The 11660-nt window shown below is 37.8% G+C and overlaps 1 long non-coding RNA gene across 1 annotated transcript; it reads left to right on the top strand.

Moving 5' to 3' along the window:
• The first annotated feature begins 3920 nt into the window (after nt 1-3920).
• LOC128141811 (uncharacterized) lies at nt 3921-7758 on the top strand. Its single transcript, XR_008235181.1, has 4 exons — nt 3921-4003; nt 4981-5008; nt 5106-5244; nt 7646-7758. It is a non-coding gene; the product is annotated as an uncharacterized LOC128141811 (long non-coding RNA).
• Nucleotides 7759-11660: the final 3902 nt, after the last annotated feature.

Consider the following 11660-nt stretch of genomic DNA (forward strand, 5'->3'; position numbering starts at 1 on the left):
AACCTAACCTAAATTTTCTCCAAAGAGCATCTGGATCTGGCAATCTGATTAATATCAAGAGTTCAGATTAATCTGGGCTGGTATTGCTGTGGGTGGGTACCTTTTAGTTTCTGTATGGAAGAGAGAAACTATTTCAACATGAAGCAACACAGGCTGGTAAGATGTAGTAGTTATATGGACAAAAAATACAGAGTAAGCCTCTGAACTCTAGCACATAAACTAGGGAGTAGAAAAAGGGCTGAGGTTAGCAGAAAGCATACGATCAATTAATTTTTTTAGACAATCACAGAATCCACAGAGATGCTAGAAATATCTCTAAAAAAAGCAAAACGAAAAGGTAAGTGCCAACCTTTCCATGGTGAAATATGAAACACAGAACCCCCAAGAAAGGAAAATCCCTACAATAACTATAGACTGAGATTGTGTACACAGCAGGAAAATATTTGAATGCACTGAGGACTGAAAATCCTACTCCTTCAAATTTGGCTTCTCTCCATTAATCCTTGAAAATACAATAAATATTGCTGAGGATATATCACAAATTAATTAGAAGAACATCTGTTAAGAAAGACAGATCCAGGATCATAAAAGTGTAGGTATAGCACACACATACTTGAAATTACTCTTTCAAGTGTTAGAGCACCAATAAATACAGTAAACACAAATAAAGAGAGAAGGATACATGTTGTGGACACATATTTAGCTAACGGTCTCAAAAGCATTCCAGACGCCTTTAGAAGGCCTTGAACAGAATAAACAAGAAGACAAAAAAAGAAAGATGCCAATTAGAAGAACACAGGTGCACATTCCAAGATAAAGGGAACTTGGCACGAAGAACCTCAATTCGGCAGTTTATCTTGACCAATTAGGCTGAGACAAGTTTCGCATGTTTTAGTTAGTATAACCAATTGTGTCCTATGTTTATGCGCGTGTACAGAGATAGTATAAGCAATTGTATTTTAGCTTTTGGCGCGTGGACAGCTGATGTTTAGCTTGACAAGGTATATAAGCACGCTATTTGGGCAATAAAGGGGAGAACAACTTTAACCGTATCGGTGTCCGGTTGTTACTCGGCTCACGTCTCCAGATGGTTCCCTGCTACAGATACATTCTTTGAATACGTAATGGATAACTGCTTCACTGTGTTGTGGTTCTGAAAATCTATGTTTTTCAAAATGTCTTCAGTATACAGCTTTTAAAGGAGATTTCATTCCGCAAAAGAGGGAAACCAACAATTTATTTTCACAGAAAATTTAAAAGTTTCAGCAATTTTTCTTTGCAAATGCAAAGAATGCAGATCAAGAACATGGAGATCTTTTGAAAAACATTTACTAAGAAAAGAGTCCACCTTAAATGCTTCCTTTCAGTTTAGGCTTTCTGACACCAACATATATTTAAAGAAAATATTCTAAAGAACAGATAGCACAAAGAGCCAGAGGTCACTGTATGAAGCAGAACATGTTATAGTAAAAACTTTCAATCTTGATAGAAAAAACTGCCAGTGAAAGAATTCACTACAGTCTTAGTAATATTTAATTTAAGATTAATGATTATAATCTGGATGTTTTTCTAGCTCCAGTACATATGATCTTGCTTATTCATATTGTTAAATTCGTAAAACAGAAGAACTCTTTGAGTTACCACTTTTATGTTCCCCATTTGGGCTTTGATCGTTTCACTCCTTAAGTTTTCCCACATTCATCTGATATTTAACCACTTGAATTTGTTAGTATAGAGCAATTTATCAACTCATAAAGCATCTTCATGGTTTTTTTTCTCAAAATCCTGTCTTGAACTTCTTGAACAGTGGACTCCAAAACCAGATGCAACATTTCTGCCATGGTCACAATGAAATCTCTTATAGAGATAGTGTAACCTTTCCTCACCTTTTCTGTGTTCCTATGATCTTTCAAGGAATATATTTGCTTCTTTTCCCTACTATCACATTCATCCTCAGTGAATACTTAAAAGGTTTGTATGTATCAGATTTGAAGAGTTCTCAGGCATTTCAAAGTTGACAAAATTACTTTTCTCAAAGGAAAAACACTTTGACATAACCCCGTAAAATGCCTGACTAGCTTTTATAGTAATTAAAAAAAGTGGTCACTGATTAAGATAGAAATAATTGCATATGTTTACAAAATTTATGAAATTGCTTGAGATATTCAAGCAGCATAACACACCTTCTCAATAAAACAATTAATTTCAGAACTACAAGTTCACAAAGCAAGAGCCATTCAGACAGAACCATCTGAATTTGTTTCTCCTTTTTAACTGATGAATAAAGAAAAAAAAGGAAGGATTTAAAAATTTTTTTTCAGAGAAATTCAGGATGAGAACAAGTTAAAGACTGGCCCATTCAAAATAGGAGCAAAGCACACATAAATAGCGAGAAAGTATAGCCATTGGAGCGAAATGCTGAAAGAACTGAAGACTGGAAGATATGCAGTAGCCAAACACAAGCTAGCGCACTCTAAGTGAGCACTGAGGAAATTCAGGCCACTGAAAAGCAGACTGTTCTCCAGTCCCTCCTTCCTGATTCTCTAATGAGAGAATTACCTCGCCCCACATAAAGATGGCTCGGCATCAGTGAGAACATAATGAAGTGGGAATTATTACAGCTATTTTGCCAACTATATTTTGAAAAATAATGTATTTGGTAAAGCTTATTTAGAGTTAGTACCCTTCTTCCTTTTAAAAACTCTTCTGTTTACTGCATGTTTCAAAACATAGTAGAAAGGTATCTTTTCATTTATTTTTTTTTTTTAAGCCTGCTAAGACCCTAGGTTGTCTATCTAATTTTCCCTACTTGAAACAGGGTACAAATCAGCAGTCTTCCTATTTGTAGGCACTAGTATTAGCACAGCTGTCATGACGGCTGAAACCAGGAGGAGCTGCTATTGAAACACAGGATTTGGTGTTTTGTCTCAGCACCCCTTCATTTTCATTACTGAGTTGGAGACTCTTTCAAGCAGGCATGTTCTTGCTGTATTATTTTATTTAATTCAGAAGAATCAGTTGGAGAAATTACATTTGTTACAACAACGCATATAAAATGTTGGTACTGCAGTATATGTCATGTTCCATAATCTGTCCCTTCAGCTGGGGTCTGCTCTTAAAAGCACCTAAACCAGCACCATGCAATAATAAGTTCCTCACCTCACGCACTTTTTTACTCTATAAAACTGTTTTCATTCTACATATAAAATTACAAGAGTTGCTTCTTTCTCCCTCCCCATTCACTGCCAGCCCTGCAAATTCTACCTGGCTCCTAAAAATAAAACAGAGTGGTTATTCACATTTCCATAGACTGCTTCCATTTCAAAGGTTGCTTTATATCAAATAAAGCTTCACTTAGACCTTCCCAAATGCATTGTCTTTGGAAGTTATGCTAAGTGACGCTTACAGAGTTGTTGTAGTTCTTTCACAGTTTTGCACCAAAATAACAGACAAGATTCAGTATTTTTTGGACCCCGTTTTGGTATTATTCCAGCGATTTGAAAAGTGGTAGGTCTGATGTGGTACAACAGCTGGTATGAACTTAGATATAGTTGGATAAAGATGATGATTCTCAGCTCCTAGGCAAAATGTTTTTAAAGTTTTTAATAAGAGCCTACGCATATGCAGAGGCCATTCTGTTTCAGACAACATATGTGTACACACACGTAGCCTACATCACCCATTTCTAAGCCTTCTTCCGTAATAACTTCGTCTTTGGCCATGGAGGAGTCAGCTAGCCACAGCTATACAATGCTTACGCAGGAGTCAGTGTTAACTATCTCTCTGTGCTTCTTTTACATGTATCGCTACTGTTCTGTGCTGTTGGTTACGTGAAGGCTTTGTTACACAGGTTCACTCCTGTCCTACCCTGTTCATGGGAGCCAAAGTGCCAGTAAAGTACATTTCGCTTGCAAATTAATTTTGAAGTCAGCACATGACCCCACATTTGAATGTGGGGAAGAAACAGGCTTTAAAACTGCACGCTCAGCTAATCGCAGTGGAGGTAAGTAAAAGCAATTGAATTGTTTGGGGGAGAAAGATTTATGAGGGGAATTTTAGCTGCAGCCTTAATTCGATAAGGGAAATAATTATGGGATGGCAATGCCAACAGAGTAAGTATGATTGCTCACAAAGTAGCAAACATGAACAATATGTGCCTTCCTTCTTGTAACATGAAAAGCGCCATCCCTGTCTGAATTTAAAATTGGTCAGTCTGTCAGCTTGGACTCCTAAATCTTTATTAGCTCATTTTTCCTTCTAAGTCTCATTTCTGTAAGGCATTTAAATACGTGCCTACTTTTAAGCACAGAAGGACTGCTGTTGAAGGCAATCTGAATTCCAAATTAGCCATATATATTTTAGTACTCTGCCAAACAGGAGCTTTGAATAACAGTATCAAAGAGTCGAGTATTTTATTCCCTTTACATTGATTAACCTGAGATGAGTTTATGTCTCAAAGCTACTGCAGTGGCTGGTCCATTTGTCATACCAACTATTGACCATCCTGTGTTCTTTAAGGATGGCAGCTTGGAATAATACGACATCAGGAAGAGTGATTTATTGTATCATTTTTCTGATTTGTGGAAGCCACAGTCTCTTACATTCAAGCCCAGGATTTGATAAAAGCTCTACTGTAGTGGTTCCTAGTATTTATGGTGCAATATATCCAGAAGGGTTACAGTTGCCATCATGTTGCCTAATGCATTTTTCCTTTTGACTTTGAAATATATTATCCTGTTCAATATAGATGGAAGGGCCTGACTTGGTGAAGGCTACTGTATAATGCCATAGCTAATGGCGTGTTGATAATTATTTATAAAAATCACTGAGGGAAATGCAGTGCTCAGGAAAGGTGAAGGCTTGAAATCCCTGCATGTGGAAGTCCTTTAGTCTTTTGCTTTGGGACAGTTATTTCTGCAGCTATGGGTAAGGCTGAGTGAACTTTCTCCCAGTCCCTCTCTACCACTCTTCCTCCCACAGGTAGCCAGGGCACCTCTGCAAAGAGAAGGTTAGTTCTGTTTTTTCCACCTTTAATCCTTGACCTTTTCTTGAGACTGCAACGAATTAAAGTCAATTGGGATTTTTTTTCTTTTTTTTTGTGAGAGCTGTCTGCAAAGCCGGAGACTGAAACCAGCAACTCTTCACATATAATAGAGGAACTACAAAAGGCTTGTAGGCAGGAAAATTTTCAAAGACTGATAGTCAACACATTTTTTAACTCCCTGGATACCAAGCAGCTTTAAGGTAACCTTCCCTTTCTCACATTCTATTCCAGCCCAGGCTAGCAGACAATCCTTGGTTGCTTAAGTAGCATTACAAACAGCAGTATTCTCCCTATGGCTGGGGGCAGGAGGAGCTCACAGACCCCATGGAAAAGTCTAGAAGTGCTTTGCAGAAATCCCATCAGAACGGAATGTGCACCTCTGCAAAACACCAGCCTGCACCTGTGGTCCAGCCTGTCCTTACTGTCTCACTAACACTTCCATCATTACTTTCACAGTGAATACACATTTTTGGTGGTGGTTGCTTTTAAATTTGCTAATATAGAGATTCCATGAGACTAAGGGATATGAAATGCAGTAAAACCTGCTTGGTTTTGTCATACAGGAAAGAAACAAATTTGGGCAACTCAGTAGCTTCTGTGTCCTGGAGTCCACTGAAAATTCAGAACGGCACCACTGAACGCGCAGCTATGTGGGGTCACTGTACTCCTGCCAAAAATTCTGTGGCTCCCGGGAGTAGCTCTGGTGAGCTGCGCTGTGGTCACGCCTGCTGGTACGAGGGACTCACATTTGACCCGCAGAAAATTATTGTTTGGGTGTCAGATGGGCTCTATTTACTGCTTACAAGCTTTGGACAGGAATTTAACTTTTGACCTTCGTGAGCAGGTGGAAAAGGAAGGTGGCTGTAATTAACATAGCAAAAAGAGAGTGTGCAGCCAGTAAGACCAATCAATAGCATACTTTTTTTTTATGTTCTGTTACAAATATGAGCTATGTACCTTTTCCCCAAGAGACATCAAAAATGTTAAAAACAATATTGGATTAATACATACTGCACTTCTGCATACTGAAAAGGGAAGCAATCCATTTCCCTCAAAATACCTTTTAAGGACTTTTATCTACCATACGTACACATTTGCAAAGGTCAACTTTCCATCTTTCAGAGACTGTAATACAGTTAACTAATAATAAGTTTGTTTCATTAATCTAGATTTTTTTTTTCTTAGGTTTTGTTTAAGGATTTTTTCCTCCTTGTAAGCGTAATAGTCCTGAGTCCCAACTTAATTTTGTCTACTCATCCCAATAAAGATATAAAGATCAGTCCTTATGGTTTATTTTAATGAGCATTCAGATGATACTCCCTCTGTCTACTGCAGAAACCATAACCCCTCCAGACTTTGCTTCTGGGAAGTGGTGGTTTGAATTTGAATCATATATACTACCTGCTGTGCTTAGTGCATCTCCAAAGTTAATGACCGCTATTTTTGCCCAATTGCTTTCTGCTTGTGTACTGTGTGGAAAGAGTTGCAAAGTGATTTTAAGTATCTAAAGAAGCAGGAAGACAGCATGTTATTTAATAAAATTATTATACCAACTAGAATATCTGCATTTTCATTACTTCTGAAGGCTTCCAAATGTTGTTGCATCTTGTTCTTAAATAAAACAAGCTATTAACAGAGAAACTTCCACTTGCAAGTAAAAATTAGTAAGTTTTGGGCAACCCCTTCCCAAGCTAAGTTTAAAGTCAATGCGCTAGATATAAAGAGCTCTGAGCAGAAGGGAGAAAAGTGGGGAAAAGGTAAGTCACAATGAGGAGAAAACATTAAAAAACAATGTACGAGACAGAAGGAAATGAGAGAGAATAGGAAACTAGATGCATAAATTGGGGAGTGGTTATGTAATGAAAGGATTAGTTTGCACTGGAGAGAAGACTGAGATCAGAAAGCAAAAGAAAACCGTAAGATCAAAGAGAAAGATGCTGAGTGAACAGGAGAGTGTGAAAATACTAGGCAATGAAATAGGGAAGACAGATGATAGAAAAAAGGAAACTTCAGCAGACAGCTAATAATGGAGAGTGAAAAGCAAAGTTACAAGCAAAATAACAAACCCAGAGAAAGAAATTGCCAAATGGGAGGGACTAGATCTGATGGGGAAACAGTCTCCAGTTTCCTTCATCCCTAAGAAAAAGGACAACTTTTGCCACACTCTAATGGTGGTAGCAATGACAGAAGCTGCTGATAGGGAAGATAAGTGCAGGGATCGCTTTTTGGTTTTGTTTTTAATATGGTATATGCCTGCTATGACCTTATGAAAAACAATTTCTACCAGGTGATAATCTTTGTATTGCTCTCTTTTCCATATTTCTAAACCTCTGTATTTTAGGTTAGTATTATTCTTTTCCCAAGAAGCTTCAGATGTTGATGTTTTAATTTAATAATTCTCCTTAGATTAAGCAATTGTGATTGCCTTTCACAACAACCTGGTCTTGATCTAGCCCAGACCAACAGCCATTCTAATTAAAAGTTTCACTAATGGACTTTATTTCATAGAGAAGAATCAGACAATCTAGATGGCTGAACTAAAGATGCTGCCACTTTCCCTTACACTGAATGGGAGTCACCTTCAGTTATTTTAATTTCTAGAGAAAGGTCTTCTCTGCACCCAGGAAGGCCCTTTTAAGTTCAGCTACTTCCGATACTTTTCATCAGCAAGAATCTCACTCTGGACTCATGGCTTTGTAACCAACCCTAAGGAGCTGGGGAAGCTCCTTGGCTCTTTCTCTATTCCGCAGATCTTCTGTTCAGCAGGACCACTTATTTACCTAAGTCCTTAAAGAGATTATATGCCATTTACATACCTATTCTCATCACATCGAGGAACAAAATTTACCTTCCAGACTGTACTAGGAGGATATCAATCTGCAATATTGAGACCACTTTAAAGTCGGCCAATGTACTGAACATTTTGGTAACAGCAGCTAAGATTTACATTCACCATTCCCTGCGTAAACATCAGAATGTGCCACCTGAAGGACATAAATGAGTCACTGGCAGCCACCTTACATTGAGCACATATTCCTCATATATCCAAGATGCTTTGTGCTGATCCACAATGAAATGATTCCCAGAATGGGCATCTGGACTCAGCTGTTTCCATTTTTCTGCACCAGGCGCTAGACCACAGCAGGTGGAAGAAACAGCTGGAAACCTTCTGGAGTGTCTTTAATAAACAATTCCACCAGGCTCAGCTGCACAGACCCTCTCTGGCTGCTAAATTCCTTTCACTTGAAATTTATATAAAGGATTAGCAGCTGCCAAACAAGCATAAGACAACTGCAACAGGTGATAAGTCTTTCATTTTTTTGCAAGGCAATCCTCATCAGTCTGTTCCTGAGATAAAGACTCACCACAATTCATTTCTAATACTAGAACAAGACATGTGGATTATGTCCGAGATCTGCAATTACTTTCCGAGTGCTATTTAGCATTTGCAGAACGTAAGTATGCTGAAACCTCTCCTTTCTAGTGTTGGTTTGCATATTTTAGTCCCTGCTTTGTTAACACTGTTGGAGTATGCTAATACCTTGATTAACCAGCTTCAAGATTCTGCTGCTGATAGTCTGCAGTTTGCTTGAAATCTCACAGGTATGAAAGGCCAAGCTGAAGCTGAACTATGTCTCTTCACAGGACTTTAAACTGAGTGCCAGTAAAATTCTTCACTGGTTACAGAATTATATGAAGGATTTAGTTAAACGTATTTGTACCGACTGTAACTTTTTCTCACAAAGCTTTTACAATTACTTTTACTAGATATTTATATTCCAGTTGAATTCAATGCCTCAGTGAGAATCAGGTCCTATAAAGAGCTAGTTCTAGCTTTTAAAGTTCAGGCAAAGATATACAGCAAGAGGGGTAGAGGGGAATACAGCTTTGCTCTCAAGCTGTTACTATCCCCTGGAGCAATCAATATGATTTTAAGCTGTCATACAGCAGAGGCTGCAGGGCTGTGCAGCTCCCCATTTGCATCACTGCTGCCGCTCTCTGCTCATAGCTGTTACTGGGCTTTGGCATACCATGGTGCAGTACAGGAACTTGTCAGAGAAAAAGAGGGTCCTGTTTGTCTGTTAGGTACATCACTGTCAGCCTGGAGCGGCTACCATGGAAATATCTCATAATGTTGGCATAACAGGAGGGTCAGGCCTGTGGTTTGCAATCATAATAAACTACTAGTTGAAGTGGGCATTTTGTAGTTTAGCCTTGCTGAAACTGAATCATAAATACATCCTGTGCTGCTATAACAACACTGACAGGACTTACAGGAAAGTTACTTCATCCTAGTTTATATATATTAATTTCCATATATATATGCACATATGTACAAATATTTAATCTAAAAAAAAGACTGTCATGAGCATGGTTACTTACTAATAAGTATTTAATTGCTTCAGATACGGTATTTTTTGCCTCTAATTGTAGGTGTAGTGGAAATGATTACTCTATTTACTGGGATGCTGACTGCATGTAACACTGATTGATCTACAAAGCAGTTTATAAAGGACAGCAGATCTGCTCCTCTTAACCACTTGGCAAAGCAATTATATTCAATTTTTTTTCTTGTTTGAAGCAGCAAAGAAGAAAAGAGGGAACATAGAATTAGCCTGGGCAGACATACACCGCAACAATATATACCAGCAACAAGTGAAATACTCTGCAACTCGGTGCAGTAATTTATTCTGCTGTCTATCAGTATGAATATCCAAAGTCAAACTCAAACCCCTGCATTCTCTTTCCCTACCTCAAGTCTTGATGTTGCAGAGCTTAATACTAGCATTTAAAGGTGCACTGGAGCACACTTCTCTCCAGTTACTCAGAAAGTGCTTGCTCTTATAACAAGGTTTAATTGCTTACCCTCATCACGTACTTCTGTGATGTATTTTATGGCATTGTTGGAAAAATATGACAAATGTCATAGAGGAAGTTTGAGCTGAGCTTTCCAGTTCCTTCTGCATCCCTTGCTGTTCCTCCCCCATTGAACACAATCACCAAGGCTCTTTGGGGTTTTCACACATTTCCTTCTCAGTCAGTTTTCTATGACAGGATATCTTTTCTGAGCTGAAAATATTCAATGAATTCAGTGTAAATTCACAAATACTTTTAGAATACCTGAGCTATATTTTCCAGAGAATTTACTATTAGTATGGAAATGCTTGCTTGCCTCTATTTGTGAAAATATAATATTCAAAGAATAATTTACATAACCATTCACATTCATATTTGAGGAACAAATATTTCTCCTAGCAAATGTATGGGTCATAAACATGTATTTGAAAACAAAGCTGAAATTTTTAGAGAACCTTTGGATATCTAGGCTCTATTAATTTCAAAGATATGAAAATCTCTTTGGTATGTAAGCATTTTCAACTTTGCACAACAATGACGTCTATTTACAACACTACTGCAGTTGTTTGTGTTATCATCAATGTGTTATTCCTGATAGCCTGAACTTCCAACACTGCCATGAAATACCACAATGAAGTTAATGTTATCCATAAATTCTGTTATGTTTTAATACTTTCAGTTGTATACTCACACATAACGTGTAGAAACTGAAAAGCAGCAGTTTTCTCAAAACAGACTCCTAGTCTCTTTAGTAAGCACTTACAGAATATCGAAGACAGAGGAACATGAACAATAGCATAAAATACGTTGTAGTGCAGATGTGTTATGGATGCTTCGCTTCCCCTTTGCCCTGGGCACATCTTCATCTGCTTGCAATCATGTAACGTCCTGATAGCAACTACAGCTATTATTTAATGGATAAATTCATATTGGGTAAACACACATATGAACTCTATAGATATTCTTGCTTGCCTCCTGGTCTTGTGTGTCACCTGCTGTGCTTTGGTATTGTGTTGCTGTTCAGCTGAATTTATACAGTTATCAGTGCAATCTTAGTGTATTTGGCAGTAGACCAAAGGTACAGAAAATGAACAAAGGCTTTCTGAAATAATGGACTAGGTCCTCAGTTCAGCTGCTTCGATTTATGCTAGCTGAAGTCCTGTTCCAGTATCATCAGTGTCTTCAATCAATCAGTCTTTATTGCTACAACTTTTGTCACAGCAACTAAATAAAAGCACTATCCATATACTCATTGAAAAGGCACTGCACTTATGTGAGCCTCTGAATGCAGGTGTTGTTCTGTTAACGGTCCATAGATAACCATCCAAAATTCAAAGTCTGTGCTTATTCTTAAAAAAAAAAAAAAAAAAAAAAAAAAAGAGGAAATAAATACAGTGTCTGTGGTATAGATTCTAAGAACAATCTCTTGGTATCATTACCATTTTGACAGCAGGATGAATATTTTAGAAGTGAACTTTTGAGCTCAGTCAAGTTTCAGAAACATTTGGATCTATCATTTCTTTGAGGGTTGGTATTCCTATAAGTGGCTAATTAGTGAAGATGGATGTTTGTAAATGGGTGCTCTTTCCTTGTGCATCCCTAAATCTAGGTTTTATTAATGTGAAGACCATAACCCTTTGTGAAAAATTTCCCCTTGTGGGGGCAGTTATGATGCCACAAACAAAAGGTGACATTCATAGGAGGTTCAGGTTAGAAGACAAAGAAAATTCCTTTTGATACACAAGTGTTTGAAAGAGCA

The sequence above is a fragment of the Harpia harpyja genome, chromosome 5 (assembly GCF_026419915.1).
Source record: "Harpia harpyja isolate bHarHar1 chromosome 5, bHarHar1 primary haplotype, whole genome shotgun sequence".
NCBI lineage: Eukaryota > Metazoa > Chordata > Aves > Accipitriformes > Accipitridae > Harpia > Harpia harpyja.